The sequence below is a fragment of the Cynara cardunculus genome (assembly GCF_001531365.2).
Source record: "Cynara cardunculus var. scolymus isolate 2C chromosome LG 1, CcrdV1, whole genome shotgun sequence".
Classification (NCBI taxonomy): domain Eukaryota; kingdom Viridiplantae; phylum Streptophyta; class Magnoliopsida; order Asterales; family Asteraceae; genus Cynara; species Cynara cardunculus.
In genome coordinates, this window is record NC_037528.1 from 18,515,926 (window position 1) to 18,535,147 (window position 19,222).

General features: G+C 32.1%; 1 pseudogene; it reads left to right on the forward strand.

Annotated features, from left to right (window-relative positions):
• Positions 1-702: 702 nt before the first annotated feature.
• LOC112520791 overlaps positions 703-19,222 on the forward strand; it is a 30,670-nt pseudogene continuing 12,150 nt past the window's right edge.

Consider the following 19,222-nt stretch of genomic DNA (forward strand, 5'->3'; position numbering starts at 1 on the left):
GCGGTATTTATATAATGCAAGGGTCATTGTAATTATCAAATGCCTTAATTAATGACATAAATATATACAAATCGTAACAATCTTTATTAAATGAACTCACCATTTTTCCATTAAAAGTTGACTGTTTTAGTTTTAACGTTATGAGATTATAAGAAAATAAATAGTATAACATTGTAAACATATTATTATGTTCAAAATTATTTTCGGTACCCATCATGCCAATCCCTATTTATCATCCTTATTTTCGTGCCAAGTTAAAATAAGTTTATTTAAAAAATACAAAAAATATTACAACAAAATCGAGCTTATATTATCTTAATATTCTCATAATGTTTTATAAAATTTAAGTTTATAAGATCTAATAATTTTACATGTTATATAAGTACGTTATTTTTAGACATCTCAACGAAATTTTAGAACACTTTCATCTTTACCAAGAGGCTGCTTGACAAATACTGGATGATTGAGTGCAAAATGTTTAAGTGGTCAGGGTGTTTACTAAACTCTGTATGAGTTAGTGTTAGATAAAAAATGGTTGTTTGGGAACTGTTCTGAATCAGTAGTCCGAATAACATAAAATTACTATTTTACCCCTAGTCTTGTGTTTAGTGAAAATTAACGTCTGAAAAATGTTCTGAAGGAAATTTCTAAAGGAAAAATAGAAAATGATTAACGATACAAGTCAATGCATGATCATATCAATCCGAACAAGCGTAACAATTGTTTCTTCAAGTTTTGGCATAACAAAACATCACATGAAACGGAAGTTCAAACCCAATATGATGAGTACAACATCTAATTTGAAGCATTTAATTCCAATTGATTTGCAATCTCATCATGCAAATTAGCCATGTACTCATCGTCTTGGGGACCCCAAGGCGTTACATCAATCTCTTCTTCCTCGCCTCCGTCAATTGGTTCTTCTGCTTCATTGATGAACATGGGGTTATTGTCGCAATCCATGAATAATTGATCTAGTCAATATCTTGTATTGAGATATGGAGTCAAAAATCCACGAGTGTTGGCATATGCAGCATCATAAAGATAATATTTTTTTTTACATTTAACATGTAAAAAAAATATTGTTAAGTAAAATGTATAAGAAATAAATTATATTTAATATTAAATTATATTTAATACGAGGCAAAGGAAATGGAAAGCCAGAAGTTGGGTTCAAAGCAACTTCTCTTAGAACTCTAACATCATGCGCTATGCCGTCTCATCCAGCCCAAACATAAGTGAATACCATATTAGAATCACAAATAGCTAAAACATTTCAAAGCTGTAAATATTAAGCAAGATTATGATACTGGAAAAGATGCATAAAAATGACCTTCAAAATTAGTTTTGACGAGGCTGAAGCATTGGAGGAAGCTTTGAAAACCAATTGCAGCAGAAATCTTGGATTTTACAAGCATTGAAAAACCAATATTACATGGGTAGGAATTATTAATAGTAGTCAAATTAACAATTTTAATCGGTTGGTTTTATGTATATATATTTAGTAGTCATTCTTATATCCTATGTTGATCTGTAGAATTCATTGAGGCCAGGAATGTGCTTAGGGTGTACCAATGTGAGAAGAAATAGTGCTCCCAAAATTTTGGGGTCAAATTATACATGAAATAGTGCTCCCAAAATTTTGGGGTCGACAGGCACAACTGGGTGTATGAAAGTCCCATTTAATGCACATATTGCTCCCTTTATTAATAAAAAATATAAACTATAAGGAACTTTTTTACTACGTTTTGATTTGCAAGTTATATACACGAAAACATACCGGAAATATTCTTCTAAGATTTCTTTGTTGTTCTGATATGTTAGAGGTTCCTTCATTAGGCATTGGTCCTACAACTTCTTTAGCAAATTCCATCATTGATCGTAGTACTTGACGAAAACATCTATGGATAGGCTCTGTTGAGTGTTGAAATCTTCTTTTAATCATTCTATAACGTTCATTGTGACCTATGACTGTCAAAAGATTGCCATATTCTCCTGGACACTTGCATTCCTACTATTTTGCAACCAATTATTTTGTTTAAAATGGTTGCATAGTAGTATATAAGCATCATGAGAAAGACGCATCAACTCAAGACATTGCGTATTTGAGTCATTTAATGGTTCTAGACTATACGGATGTCCGGTCAATGATGAAGTGTTATCTCTTATCCTTTCGATTCTTGATGTAGCTTTTTATTTCAAATATAACAAAAAAAGTAACAAAAGCAACAATTCTTCCTCAACATCTATAGAGCACCTTGCAAATAAAAAAAAATTACAAAATGTGGATGAAAGGTTAACATAATATCAAAGAAACATCCTCATTCAAAAGTTGCATCATTCAAAAGCATGTTCAATAGTTGCATCATCTAAAAGTTATGTGTTCAAATGCAAAACTCCGTTCAAAAGCTAGCATCATATCAAAACACAATGTTCAAAAGTATAATATGCTCCAACTACACAATCTCGTACTTTTATCCTATCATTCTAACCCAACCCACACAGCCTTCCGGTTTTAAACGCAACCACAATTTCCTATAGTCGGCACTCTCACTAAAGATAAAAGTAGCTACGTGATACAATGGGTGATCTCTTCCCCATCCAAGTTCATCCAACTCTGCCACGCAAGCAGGCACATCATTAGAATAATTTTCCATAATTGCTTTAACGCCTTAGAACTATCTTCTTCAACTTGTGATTTACTTGTTCGTTTACATTTTCGCTTTTTGCTTTAGGTACTTGGACGAGAATCACACTCTTGTCCTAAACTCCGGGTCTGGGATTTGTTGAGTAGGTTAGCATTTTAATAAAAATCTTATGTGTTTCTTCATTTGAGTAACATTTTCCCCGTCTTTGTTTTAAAATTTTGAATGTGAAAGGAAATCCTCGACAGAAGTCGATCCTGCTCCTTGATGATGAGAACCAAATCAAAGCTGTATGGGCAAGCAAATGGCAAGTCCCCCTAGCATAAAGAAATTCAAGAAACCGTGATGGGTCTGTAGATTGTCATTTAGTTTGATTGGCCATAATTTATAGGTAGATGGTTTTGAGTTCCTGTTCGTGCATAACAAGGACATTATCAAATTGAGTGGGGGAGTTTGCCAAATCAGATCCTACATTAGTTGTGACGTCAACTGTTTGCTCTTTATCAACCTTTGGTGATGGGCTGCTAATAACTTCTTACCATGGTTTTTATCAATTGCCAGTCATTTGGGATAGTTTGCTCTAAGTTTGAGGTGTTACACCTACAAAATCTAAGAAGGACTTCGTTTCAGCAATGTATGGCCACTACAATCCAGCTATCTTTGTTGCAAGGTTCCATAAGGGGTGAACTTATCCCTATTCATTCATATGTTTTTTAAGGTCTAAACCACCAGTGTTCTCAGTAGGGATAGATCCTCAGTATGCAGTAATGTGCTGCATATCTGTTCCTATTCATAGGAAATTATACAATTGTTTTCACATCCTTAAGCACATTTTTCAGTAATGGCAAGATCACTAGTCAAATAACTGGAACTGCAGATCAGAAAAAGATTTAAAAAAACTAGCAACAGATGTGTAGATTAACTAAATCTTCTTGAGCCAAACGGTATCTGTATATATCCTTGCACCAGGCCATAGAGATAGGAGTAAGAACCATCTACACATTGCTTTTGAGAAATGGACTCGTTGCTGAACGCCATGTTAGACCTTTTATTTTCCATAAAACAGTAAATCCATCAGATTGTGAATCAAATTGATCAAAAGCAATATGATTAAACACTAACCTTGACCAGAAGATGTAGATGCTCTGTTCTGATTTTGTTCCATGTTCTTCTGCAGATACACATTGGAGTACTCCTCTGGATGGGACATATACAAAGTTTTATTTTTGTGTTCTTGCGGGAGAATTAAACAACAGGATTGACTTCTGCATTTATAGGTCTCAAATTGGCGCCAACAAAAGGGATGCTACGGTTCCTTCCATCAAGGAACAGGTATCAACTGTCAATCCTCAACTGCATCCCATAACTACCTATTTATACCATATATTAAATAGAGTTAATAAAAATAAATCTGAATTATACAAATACGTATGTTAGCTTGATGCTGAAAACAGATAATGGTATGAATGTTAATGATTATTCCTTATAACTATATCTTGTTCCTTTCTATTCTAACAATCTCCCACTGAACAAGATATTTAGCCAAATAGTTTTAACCATTCTGTAGTGTGCACAACATTCATTGTAATATCTGTCTTAGTTGTTTTCATTCATCAGACTATGAAAGTTTTGTTGCTTAGTTGAACTATGCAGACTTTCATAATCATAATGGTGAAAACACAACCTCATAGTATATTTCTGAATGTATAACATTTCATTCTCAGCTCATCAATATTGCAATTAAAACTTATTTGATCAGGTTTTCATTTCAGCTTAAGGCCTTTTGTATCACTTTTAAATTCAAAACAGATGCCAAAGCATATGTGTTATATCCTAATTTGTACAAATCCCCGTATAAAAGAATACTAGAAGATATATATATATATATATATATATATATATAAGCAATTATATCAAATTACTTTCATGTACAAGTCACTCACTATTATGAGATAATGATACACTAAAATTCAATTATCAATACAATTAGACAAACCCATGTTTCTGACATGTCTCTTGAAGCATTCAACTGGTAATCTTTTGTGAGTGGATAAACCAGTTGCTCCTTTGTGCCAATCTTTAATACTTCAATCTCCTTGTCTCTAACATTTTCTCTTACTGCAAAATACTTCACATCTATGTTTCTTGAACCACTGCTTCTTTTGTTGTTCTTTGTGAAAAACACAGCGGCGGCATTGTCACAATATATAGTCAGTGGTTTTTCTATTGAATCCACAATTTTCAAACCACTAATGAAATTTCTAAGCCAAATAGCATGATATGTGGCATCATAAATTGCCACATATTCAGCCTGAAATGTAGAAGTTGTTGTTAATGACTGTTTACTAGCCTTCCAAGACACAGCAGCTCCAGCCAACATAAATATATAACCAGAAGTGGATTTCAAATCATCATGATCTTGTTTGTAAGAAGCATCAGTATAGCAATCTACCTTCAATTCTTGGTCATCCAATTTTTTTTATACAAGCATATAATCTTTTGTTCCTTTTAGGTACCTTAATACCTTCTTACCTRCTGTCCAATGTGCATGACCAGCATTTKATTGGAATCTGGATAGCATGTTCACTGYAAATGCTATATCTGGTCTAGTACATACTTGTGCATACATTAGGCTTCYTACTAGTCTTGCATAAGGTATGTTTTCCATCTCTTTTCTCTCCAAATTATTATTTGGAGATTGTCCTTTATGCAATCTATCTCCTTTTGAGATTGGGGCCTCACCACTTCTACAATTCATCRTACCAAATCTATTGAGCATCCTTTCAATATRACTCTTTTGAGATAATCCAAGACTGTAATTTCTTCTATCCCTTGTGATTTCTATGCCTAGTACATAATGTGCTTCACCCATATCTTTCATGTCAAAACTTTTCATTAAGAAGGCTTTGGTGGTTTGTAACAGGTTCTTACTGTTAGTGGCTAGTAGAATATCATCTACATATAAAATCAGAAATATGAAGYTACTCCCACTTCTCTTTAAATATATGCATTCATCTAGTTTATTTTCATCGAAGCCAAATGCAGTCATTACAGTGTCAAACTTCATGTACCACTGTCTTGATGCTTGTTTTAAACCATAGATTGACTTCTTCAATTTGCATACTTTATTCATTTCAATAGTAGCACCTTCAGGCTRTAACATATAGATTTCTTCCTCTAAATCTCCATTGAGGAAGGTTGTTTTTACATCCATTTGATGGAGCTCTAAGTTGAAATGTGCCACCAAAGCCATAATAATCCTAAAAGCATCTTTAGTTGAGACAGGTGAGAAGGTTTCATTATAATTCACACATTCTCTTTGATTGTATCCTTTAGCAACTAATCTTGCTTTGTATTTTTCAATCTTGCCACTTGCATCTCTCTTGGTTTTGAAAACCCACTTGCATCCTATTGGTCTCATGGAATTTGATTTTTCCACTAGGTCCCAGACTATATTCTTGTCCATGCTTGTCAATTCATCCTTTATGGCCATTAACCACTTCTCCCTATTAGCAGATTCTATGGCCTCCTTATAGCTACGTGGGTTATTATCTTCTCCCAAATCAAATTATACTTCTGTCGAATATATGATATAGTCATTTGGTATTGCTGATCTTCTCTCCCTTGTGGATCTTCTGGGAACTTCCATATTCTGGACTTGTTCCTGTATGATCTCTTGTATTGGTTCTAAAGYTGACTCTAGTTGAGGATCATCTATGTCTTGATCTATGTTCTCATTTATGCTATCATYAATATCATGAGTGGTAATCGTTGGTTTTATTATAGGTAAGGACTGGGTAAGCACATTTTCATGCTCAATAGGAATAATTGGATTAGATTCAGGATATATCATCCAATTATCCATATTCACTTTGGTATGTGATGGATCTTGTAAATTGTCATCTTCATTGAACAATTCGTCATAGAATACAACTTTGTTGGTTTCAAATATCCTTTGGCCTCTACCAGGGTTGTAAAATTTATACCCTTTGGATTTTTCAGAATATCCTATGAAATAAGCTGATAAGGATCTTGAATCCAACTTACTTAACTGATCCATGTGATATTGCCTTATTTCAGCTTTACAGCCCCATACATGGAAATGGTTTAAACTAGGCTTGTAACCATGCCATTGTTCAAAAGGTGTACCTGTTATGGCTTTTGTAGGAGACCTGTTACAAATATAGTTTGCAGTTTTCAAAGCTTCTCCCCATAAGAATCTTGGTAGATTTGATMTTGCAAACATGCTTCTTACCATATTCATCAATGTTCTATTCTTTCTTTCTGAAACACCATTTTGTGTGGGTGTATAAGGTGTGGTATATTGAGCTTTAATCCCACATTGTTCTAAATAAATGGCAAAAGGRCCCTTATGTTGTCCCTTTTYAGAGTATTTTCCAAAATACTCACCACCTCTGTCTGATCTTACAACCTTTATGACCTTTTCATTCTGTCTTTCTACTTCTGTTTTAAACTTTATGAAACAATCCAATACTTGCGATTTTTYTGCCATAAGGTATATGTGACAGAATCTGGAATAATCATCAATAAATGTGGTAAAGTATTGATTTCCACATATGCTTTCAATTGGAAATGGTCCACATATGTCTGTGTGGATAAGTTCAAGTATACAATTGCTTCTCTTAGAATTGAAGCTTCTTGAGTTTGTCATTTTTCCTTTTAAACAATCCACTTAGGTTCCAAAATCACTAAAGTCCAATTCCGGCAAAATATTTTGTCTAATCAGCTCTTGCATTCTGAATTTAGAAATATGTCCTAACCTTTTATGCCATAAAAAGGAAGATAAATTTTGTTTGAACTTTCTTTTTACTCCTGTTATGTTATTTATTGAATATATATTGTTCTTTTGCAGCTTTTGTTAAAAGATTCATTTATGCAATTCATATGCCAATAACCATYTATCAAATTTGCATTACCAAAACAGAAATCATCTTTGTAAAACAACATTTTATCTTTATTGGCATAAAAGTTAACATTATTTTCCAATACAAGTTGAGAACCCGATATAAGGTTTCTCTTTATTTTAGGAATATAATATACATTGTTTAGCGTAAGTACATAATTATTCTTAAACAAGAGCTTGCATTCTCCCATAGTTTGAACCTTGAGTGCTTGACCATTTGTTGTACATATCTTGGATTCATTCAATCTTGGAATTGTTATCTTTGACAATCCCTTTCTTATTCAGCCATTCTTTGAATCCCTCACACTCCTTCTTGAAATGTCCCCTTTTCTTGCAGAAAAAACATTTTAATTCCTTTTGATTCTTTGAGAATTTTCCTTTGGTCTTATCATTTTTGACAGAATAGTTGGAAGATTTTCCCTTTTGTGATCTTGGGTATTTCTTATCCTTAAATTTTTCCACATGATTTACAGCCACTGCCTTTCCTTGTTTTTGATCTCGGATTCTTCCTGGACACATATGGAGATCAATTCATCTAAGGTCCATTTCTCTTTTTGAGTATTATACAGGCTTCTTAAGTGGCTATATTGATCAGGCAATGAGTTTAACAACAGATGGACAAGAAATGAATTATCAATTTCAATTTTCATCTCTTTGAGTTTGCAGGAGGTATCAATTCCTTGCAGAATGTACTCCCTGATGTTTCCCTGTCCATTGTAACTCATTCTGATTAATTTATTCATGAGGTACCCAGTTTTTTGCTTTATCAGATACCTTGTATTTGTCTCCAATCGAAGCAAAATAAGTTTTAGCGAGATCRGAGTCTGGTATTCCTCCCTTTACTGCATCAGTCATGCATTTCTTCATGTAAATCAGGGCTATTCTATTGTGCTTATGCCACTCTTGATGTTTGGCTTTAATTTCCCTTGAAGCATCATTTGCAGGTTCTGCTGGTGGGTCTTCTCTTAGAACGTGATCATAATCTAAGATTCCCAGGTTTAATTCAATGTCTTCTTTCCACTTCTTATAATTTACACCATTTAATGGTGCAAAATTGACAATACTCATAGGATACTGTCCTGCATCACCATGTATGTGTATATACATAATTGTCTAATTAGTTATTGATAGTTCGTCCCAAAAATTGCTATATTTATTGAATTTACATGTGTTGTGCATTGTATTAATCTGTTTGAAACAGTTCTGCACATATGTATAAATTCAATCTGAACATAGGATGAGAATCTGAGTTAGTCTGACTTCTGTGGAAGTATCAAAAACTCAGAATCGCATATATAAAATAAGATAAGAATCTGAATTAGTCCGACTTCTGTGGAAGCATAAAAAACTCAGAATCTTATCTTTGATAAATATCTATGCTACATAAAAACTGTTGTGACAGTATGTTATAGTCATAAATATTGGATTATTGTAGTTTCTTAATCTGCAAATATCATCTCTTTCCTTGACTATTTTGATAGTACTTGGATTACGTTCATCCATGGTCACTTTGATGATATGTGGATGGTTCTTTAAGTAGCCTAATCAAATCTTTGAGCTTGATTCTTATGGTAAGAATGAACACAGAATATGTAATTCTGATTGTTCTTGAGAATTAATTAAGACTGCTTATGATTTTAATGTCAATAATTCAATCTGATAGGATAGTGGCTCTGATACCAATTGTTATACCTTTTATTTTCCATAAAACAGTAAATCCATCAGATTGTGAATCAAATTGATCTAAAGCAATATGATTAAACACTAACCTTGACCAGAAGATGTAGATGCTCTGTTCTGATTTTGTTCCATGTTCTTCTGCAGATACACACTGGAGTACTCCTCTGGATGGGACAGATACAGAGTTTTATTTTTGTGTTCTTGCGGGGAATTAAACAACATGATTGACTTCTGTATTTATAAGTCTCAAAATGGCGCCAACAAGGGATGCAACGGTTCCTTCCATCAGGGAACAGGTATTAACTGTCAATCCTCAACTGCATCCCATAACTACCTATTTATACCATATATTAAATAGAGTTAATAAAAATAAATCTGAATTATACAAATACGTATGTTAGCTTGATGCTGAAAACAGATAATGGTATGAATGTTAATGATTATTCCTTATAACTATATCTTGTTCCTTTCTATTCTAACACGCTAGGGCATAGAGATAGGAGTAAGGACCATTAACTAAATCCTCTTGATGGCACATCTAAGTTGTTCTTTATATGAATTTGTAGTTCTAATCTGAAATATTCTATATTTTCTGTTAAACAACAAAATCGTCAGTCATTTTGATCATGGTTTTAGCCGCATTCAAAGTCTGTTCACTTTTTACTTCCAACGACTTGCTACTCATGAGATATAAGATCCAGATTTCCTTGTTGTGGGGACGCAGGGAGACAACCCAGGTCCCTTGTACAGTGTTTTTTTTTAATTCTTAATATTGATGTGCATGTCCTGATGCTTTTAATGATCCATCCATTTTGTTTTCTGTCAAGTGAATGAGGAAATGTGGAAAAAGTTCTCTAGCATTACATTAGTCGAGTTAAATGAGAATGTTGCCTTTTTTCTTTTTTTAGTTGTAATAGAATTATTTTTTTTATCACCTGTGTTATTTTATTTGCTTCATTGCTGTTAAAACTTCTGATTTCATCTTGTATTTTGTGTAGGTTCAAGATGCACGCGCAACTCATAATTGCTGGGCTTATAAGGTATATACACTTGTTTTGATTCTTTTTATTATTTTTTGCATAAATATTCAGTTTGAGATAACTGGATGCTCAATTGCTAGCGTTCATGTTCTAAAGTGAATCCTGCCTCTCACCACTGTGATCTGCTCAGGATTTTTAGCCTGTCAATGTCCATAAAGAAGAGTCTAACAAATATAATAGGCAAATACTGCGTACTATTTGCTCAAATATTTTGTATTTGATCTACACTTTTGGTGATGGATGCATGCACGTTTAGAAAAAGATATAATGGACCACCGTGAAACGTGATATTTACTTGGTTCCCTCACCAATTTTGTATGACGTTTGTTTCTTTGCATTCTAGGTTGGAAATCAGTATCGAAGTAAAGATGATGGTGAACCATCTGGTACAGCTGGAAAACCAATATATTCTGCCATCGAAAATTCAGGATTAGATAGAGTGATGGTTGTTGTCATTAGGTACATATAATTTCAAATTCACTTCCATCATCTACTTTCGATATTAAAATTTTAGATACTCGTCTCAGCGGAAAAAAGTAATGAGGGATTTGTTCTTGGGTTACAGTCAATTATATTTCAATCAGATCACATGCCTGACTCCATAGTAAATAGTGGATGAATTGTACATTCAAGAATTAAACTTATTCATTTCTTTTTGATTGTTCTTGTTTATTCTTAGGCACTTTGGAGGGATCAAACTAGGCACCGGAGGGCTAGTTAGGGCCGATGGCGGAGTAGCAGTAGAATGCTTGAAAAATGCCCCAACGCGACTTGTAAAATCTCAGGTAATAATAAGTTTTCAGCCTACATTTCCCGAAATTGTCTTGATTTTATAGATGCTTTTGTGGAGCTTTCATGATTCTTTTACTCTTGTAATTGTACTAGTCGGTAATTTTCAATTTCATCACTCGTACTATAGTTTGGTATTATTGATAAGAGTGAATTATTGTTGTAGCTATTGGACTTGTCAAGTTATTTCAAAACAACCACTTACTTGGAAAACCCCAGCGTTTTTTTTTTTACCTTGGATCAACCCTAGTTAAGCTTAGTTAACCTAACTAGATTATGTTCTACATTTCAGAGAGTTGTACTCAGCATTTGTTTTCAAAATAACCATTCTCCATGTAAGAATACGAAAACCATCATATCACAAACTGTCATCACGTTTGTCCAAATCCTTTGCCCCGAACCGTATTTGGCAAAATTGTGATCTTATTTTGAACACTTTTGCACTCATTGTGTTTGACAAATTTAACAAATTGAGAACACTTTTGCCGTTGATTTTGAAAAACTCATCTGACATATTGTGAACATTTTGATAAACTCTGACAATATTTTTTCTCAAATCTTTTGCCCCCATTTGTATTTGACAAACTGAACTTTGAACCCTTTTAGCCCGAGTTGTAGAAAAAAGTGTCCAATTTTTTTCTTGAAGAAAGAACGAATTCGACCAAATTTCTCATCATAAGAATGTTCCATAAAAGTCTATCAAGTATGAATTGGGCAAAATAATTAGTATGATTTGGAGAAAGCGTTTGTACACAATTTTAATGAAACCAAATGAACCGAGTGAATCCTACATGGAGTAGGATATGGGAAGGGTAAGATGTAGCCAAGGAGTAAAGTGACTGTTTGTTTGAAGGTACAATTCAAGGTTAGGCAAAAGATTTGGGCAAAATTGTTCACAAGTTGTCAGAGTAAGATTTGGGTGGAAATGCTGGCAATGTGTGAAAAAGGGTTCAAATATTTTCAGANGCAAAAGATTTGGGCAAAATTGTTCACAAGTTGTCAGAGTAAGATTTGGGTGGAAATGCTGGCAATGTGTGAAAAAGGGTTCAAATATTTTCAGATATAATTTACAAAAGAGTTCAAAGTACAATACATCAAAAGCATCCACAATTTGGAGCAAAAGATTTGGGCAAAGGTGCTAGTTATATGTGAAATACAATGTTGACATAGTGGAACGTAATCTACATGGGTTAACTTAATTTTTGATGGGATAAATCGGAGTGAAAAAATGTTAAGGTTTTCCAAGTTCAATGGTTGTTATGAAACAACTTGCCGGTGGTTGTTATAATGGTAATTCACTTAATCTGACACTTTTTAATAATGTGTGGTTCTAATATATGTTGTAGGTGCCTATGGGCGTTGAGGTTACTTTTGATCTATTAGGGGTTGTATACCATCAGGTAAACACTGAACATCATGTGCTAGCAGTAAATACTTCAAACCAGTTTTCATTTGTATGAACCAACACCTGAAAATACAGTGGTGTTTTACGTGTGAAATGTTCAAAACTTTTTTTTTTCCCACACATAATACAGTCTTGAAAAAAATTTCACATATGAAACAACATCGTATAAACACTACATTTTCACACGTGAAAAATTGGTTTTTGTGTTTTTATGATTTATTGGGTTTATAAATGATAATGTGTTCAATGCAAATATATGATAACACTTTGTTGGTGATTTTCAGCTGCAATCATTCAAAGCTGTAGATATTAAGCAAGATTATGATACTGGAAAAGATGCATAAAAATGGTGACCTTCAAAATTAGTTTTGACGAGGCTGAAGCATTGGAGGAAGCTTTGAAAACCAATTGCAACAGAAATCTTGTATTTTACAAGCATTGAGCAACCAATATTACATGGGTAGGAATTATTAATAGTAGTCAAATTAACAATTTTAATCGGTTGGTTTTTTGTATATATATTTAGTAGTCATTCTTATATCCTATGTTGATCTGTAGAATTCATTGAGGCCAGGAATGTGCTTAGGGTGTACCAATGTGAGATGAAATAGTGCTCCCAAAATTTTGGGGTCAAATTATACATGTTTTAGCCTTTATTCCAGTTATACATGTTTTAACTTAATTATATCGTTTTTTGTCTGATTATAATATTTTAGCTTTTACTTTATTAGACCAAAGACTATCTACACTATTTCTACCCTTGAAACTTAATTGATCACATGTAAATTTTATATATTACTACATCACTGAAATCCATTTTTGTATTAACTCTTGTTCTAAGACTTTTAATATAATATATGTTACGTAGTATGAACTTTATATTTTGTTTTTAGAACAATACTTTAAGTCGATTTATACCCGTACATCATACCTGTATTTCTTGACGATGGAGCATGAAAATTGCACAATGCTATGCATATCCGGTTTTCTATCAATTTGCATTGGATATGAAGTCGGTAATAATTTTGTATGTTTTTTTTGCTAATGAACATTTGATCGCCATCAAGAAATTTGAAAAGTATAAGAGAACAATGATCAAGTATCGGTAATGAAGCACACATTGCTCGTGATATGTGATTAATACACGATGAATTGAGGTGTTTCGTGAATATGGCGTTGTTTGAGTACATACAGGGGGTTTAATGAAACTGTCATCCGTTAACCACCTGAGAATGCGAGAAATATGTTTCTTAAAAAGGTATTCATGTAAGCTAAATTGGGGAATTCAAGATCATGTTGATCGTTGAAGTATGAAAAAACTCATAGGAACGAGCTAGAACAAGTAACCTACACAAGAACGTTGGTAAAACCAACTGGACATTAGTCCAGTCGTATCTCATAACCCAATCTTTTTAAAGTCAAGTTTTCCAAGTTCACCAGCGTGATGAGCGAGACTTGAACCCTAGACCTCTAAGAAAGTCGTGTTACAAGGTACCGCTAAGCCAAAGACGCTTTGTTTTGTAGAACCTTGTTTGATGGTATGGAAGATTATTGTAATGTTTGTGGCGGCGCGACAGTTATAATTTGGAAAATGTATATAATAAAAACCAGTAATGTGACACATCGAGGTTTCCCACTTGTATGTGTTTAGAATAAGTTTATTTGTGCCATGTTTTGAAAATTATTTGAACAATTTGTTGATTGATGAACATGCTAATTTACTAAAAAATATTGTTATATAAAAAAATCTAATTGATTTTGTGCTTAATGCAAAATATGATAACAAATGACATGAAAAATAAATTATGAATGGTTATGAATATGCTAAAGACACCGATAAAATATTTATAGTAATTGAAGACACAAATTTAATTAAATTCATGAAATATAAAAACTATAATAAACATAAAGACAAAATCATTTGAGCGTGTTTATGACTACTTATGTTGTTTTAGTCAATTTCTATTTTTCACAATCATAGACACACACACATCCGTAAGTGCCAAAAACAGAACCGGGAACACACTCTCCATTCCCGTTAAAACTTTGATAGCATTGCTTCTTACAATCATAGAGCGTACATGCTTTAGGGTCCAACACCTTTTCGCATCTTTTTTGAGCAACCACTTGGTCGACATTTATCACTGCAACTACAACAAAAGCAAAGAACACATAATTAAGATGGCAATTATAAAGAATTATAAAGTTAGTATACATACGAGTCACAATCAACTCAATATATTCATAGACTTGAGGTTGATCATGCTTTCTCAAATGAATAACATATAACATAGATCAAAATAGTGGGTGCTACTGAATTGTAACAAAAGTTTCAAGTAGATCGTTGAGCTAATAAAATTACAAAAAAGGTCTATAAACTTTACAATAGAATTGTTTGATTTAGTGTAAAGGAAACTGATTGTAAAGTTTTATGACCTTCCTTGTATGTGTTTTGGTCTTAACAGTATAAACATATAAAGGTGAAAATAAAAAACATATATCAAATAATATGTACTAGAAATCATGAACGTGCATAGAAATTCAACCTGACAAAACAACTACAAAAAGCAAGAAACAAGATGCAAAAGCCTTAACCATCTTTTAATAATCTTGAAACCCTACTTGCTTGATGAAACTTTATGATGTTGTTTGCGGTATTTATATAATGCATGGGTCATTGTAGTTATCAAATGGCTCAATTAATGACATAAATATATACAAATCGTAACAATCTTTATTAAATGAATTCACCATTAATTTTTCCATAAAAAGTTTGACTGTTTTAGTTTTAACGTTACAAGATTATAAGGAAATAAATAAAATAAAACCGTAAACATATTATTCTGTTCAAAATTATTTTCGATATCCATCATGCCAATGCCTATTTATCATCCTTAATTTCCTGCCAAGTTAAAAAAAAGTTTATTTAAAAAAATATTACTAGAAAATCATCTTATAGTATCTCAATATTCTCATAAACCTTTTTTTTATAAAATTTAAGTTTATAAGATCAAATAATTTTTCGTGTTATATAAGTACGTTATTTTTCGACATCCCAACGAAATTTTAGAACTCTTCTATTTTTACCAAAGGCTTTTGGCAAATAGTGGATAATTAAGTGAAAAATAATTAAGAGGTCAAGATAATTAAGATATACTCTATATAATTTAGTGTTAGATAGAAAATGTTTGTTTGGTAACTGTTATGAATCAACAGTCTGAATAACATAAAATTGATAACATTTTTGCCGAAATCCTTAGAGATCATTTTATTTTGAAAAACTCGTGTGACATATTGTGAACATTCTGATAAACAGTGAGCCTATTTTTTCTCAAATCTTTTGCCCCCATTTGTATTCGACAAACGGAACATTGAATCCTTCTGCCCAAGTTGTAGCAAAAAGTGTCCAATTTTTTTCTTGAAAAATGAGAGAATTTGGCAAATTTCTCATTTTAAGAATGTTCTATAAAAGTCTATCAAGTATGAATTGGGCAAAATAATTAGTATGATTTGGAGAAAGTGTTTGTTCACAATTCTAACTAAACCAAATAAACCGAGTGAATCCTACATGGAGTAGGATATGGGGAGGGTAAGATATACCCAAGGAGTAGAGTGATTGTTTATTTGAAGCTCCCCAGCTTGTAAACTACAATTTAAGGTTAGGCAAAAAAAACTTTGGCAAAATTGTTCACAGTTTGTCAAAGTAAGATTTGGGTGGAAATGTTGGCAATGTGTAAAAGTTTCAATTTTTTTCATATATAATTAGTACAAGAGAATTCAAAATACAATACATCAAAAGCCTCCACAATTTGGAGCAAAAGATTTAGGCAAAGGTGCAAGTAATTTGTTAAATACAATGTTGACGTTGTGGAATGTAATCTACATGGATTAACTTAATTTTGGGTGGTATAAATTGGAGTGAAAATATGTTAAGGTTTTCCAAGTTCAATAGTTGTTATGAAACTACTTGCCAGTGGTTGTTCTAATGGTAATTCACTTAATTTGACAAGTGTTAATAATGTGTGGTTCTAGTACATGTTGTAGGTGTCTATGGTGTTGAGGTTCCTTTGATCTTTTGGGGGGTTGTATATCATCACGTAAACACTGAACATCATGTGCTAGCAGTAAATACTTCAAACCAGTTTTCATGTGTATGAAACAACACGTGGAAATAAGTGTTGTTTTAAATTCACATTCAAGATTGTTTTTTTCCCACACATAAGCAGTGTTGAAAATTTCACAAATGAAACAACATCCTATAAACATTGCACTTTCATACGTGAAAAATTGGTTCGTATGTTTGTGTGGTTTATTGGGTTTATAAATACTTATTTATGCATGCATATATATATATATATATATATATATATATATATATATATATATGACAACTCTTTGTTGGTGATTTTCAGTTGCAATCACTCAAAGCTGTATATAGTAAGCAGGATTCTGATTGTGGAAAGATGGCATAACAATGGTGACCTTCAAAATTATTTTCTACCAAGTAGAAATCTTGTACTTTACAAGCATTGAACAACCAATATTTTATGGGTAGGAATTATGAATTGTAGTCAAATTAACAATTTTATTCTATGAGTTTTCTCTCTCTCTCTCTCTCTCTCTATATATATATATATATATATATATATATATATAATAGTCATTCTTATATCCTATGTTTATCTGTAGGGTGTACAAATGTGAGATGAAATAAGGCTCCCAAAAATTTTGGGGTCAAATTATACATGTTTTTGCCTTTAATCCAGTTATACATGTTTAACTAAATTATATTTTTTTGTCTAATTATAATGTTTTATCTTTCACTTTATTAGCTCACTTGTAGTATCTACACTATTCCTACCCTTGAAAGTTAACCGATCACAAGTGAATTTTATATGTTACACTGAAACCCATTTTTGTTTTAACTCTTGTTCTAAACTTTTAATATAATACTAGAAAGGTACTCGCGGAATGCAACGAAATAATCTTGATTTTAATATTTTATTTTATTTTTTATCTCAGTCGATGTTATAATATGGTCTTATGTGATTTTGAAAAATCAATGATGTTTTTATTTTTGAATAAAATATAAACTTGAAAATCATAAAAATTTGACAAAAATATATCAATATTAGTATAAAATTAACTATTTAAAATTTCTCATTTTTTGTGTAATTTTTTAATTACAATTTAAAGATAATAATTAATTATTTTATTAGAAATTGATAATTATCCTAATTATATTTTAGATTTTTTATATTTTAAAGTCAGATTTTATCCTCTATTTGATTATGTTTATCCGCAGTTAGTTACACGAATTCAAACATGGAGCTTTAATATGTTGTACTTATGCATAATTTATTTGTAATCTTGAATTTTAAGTAATATGCATCAATATACAGTATTTCATGCATAAATAATGGGTTTTAAAAGTATTTGTCAAATGCTTTATAATATAGTATAGATATGTTATACAATATGAACTTTATATTTTTTTTTCAGAACAATACTTTCAGTTGATTTGTACCCGTACATCATATATGTATTTCTTGACAATGGAGCATGAAAATTGGACCAAGCTATGCATATTTGGTTTTCTACCAATTTGCATTGGATATGAAAATAGGTAATAATTTTGTATGTTTTCGGCTAATGAACATTTGATTGTCAGCAAGAAATTTGAATAGTACAGGAGAACAATGATCAGTATCTGTAATGAAGCACACATTGCTCAGGATATGTGATTAATACACGATGAATTGAGGTGTTACGTGAATATGGCATTGTTTGAGTACATACAGGGATTTTTATGAAACTGTCAACGTTAACCACCTGAGAAAGCGAGAATTATGTTTCTTAAAAAGGTATTCATGTGAGCTAAATTGAGGAATTCAAGATCATATTGATCGTTGAAGTATGAAAAAATCAAACGAACGAGCTAGAACAAGTATCCTATACATGAACGTTGGAAAAACCAACTGGACATTGGCCTAGTCGTATCCCATAACCCAATCTTTTAAAAGGTCATGTTTACCAAGTTCAACAGGGTGATGAGGCGAGACTTGAACCCTAGACCTCTAAGAAAGTCGTGTCACAAGGTACTGCTAACCAAAGGCCATTTGTTTTGTAGAACCTTGTTTAATGATATAGAAGATTATTGTAATGTTTGTGGTGGCGCAACTATTATAATTTGAAAAATGTTTATAATACTAATCAGTAATGTGACACATCTAGGTTTCCCACTCGTATGTGTTTAGAATAAGTTTACTTGTGCCATGTTTTGAAAATTATTTGAACAATTTGTTGATTGATAAACATGCTAGTTTACTAGAAAATATCGTTATATAAAAAAAATCTAATTGATTTTATGTAAATGTAGAGTATGATAACAAATGACATTAAAATGAATTATGAATGGTTATGAATATGCTAAAGACACCGATAAAATATTTATAGTAAATTGAAGACACAAATTTAATTAAATTCATGAAATATAAAAACTATAATAAACATAAAGACAAAATCATTCGAGCGTGTGTATGACTACTTATGTCGTTTTAGTCAATTTCTACTTTTCACAATCATAGACACACACACATCCATAAGTGCCAAAAACGGAACCGGGAACACACTCTCCATTCCCGTTAAAACTTTGATAGCATTGCTTCTTACAATCATAGAGCGTACATGCTTTAGGGTCCAACACCTTTTCGCATCTTTTTTGAGCAACCACTTGGTC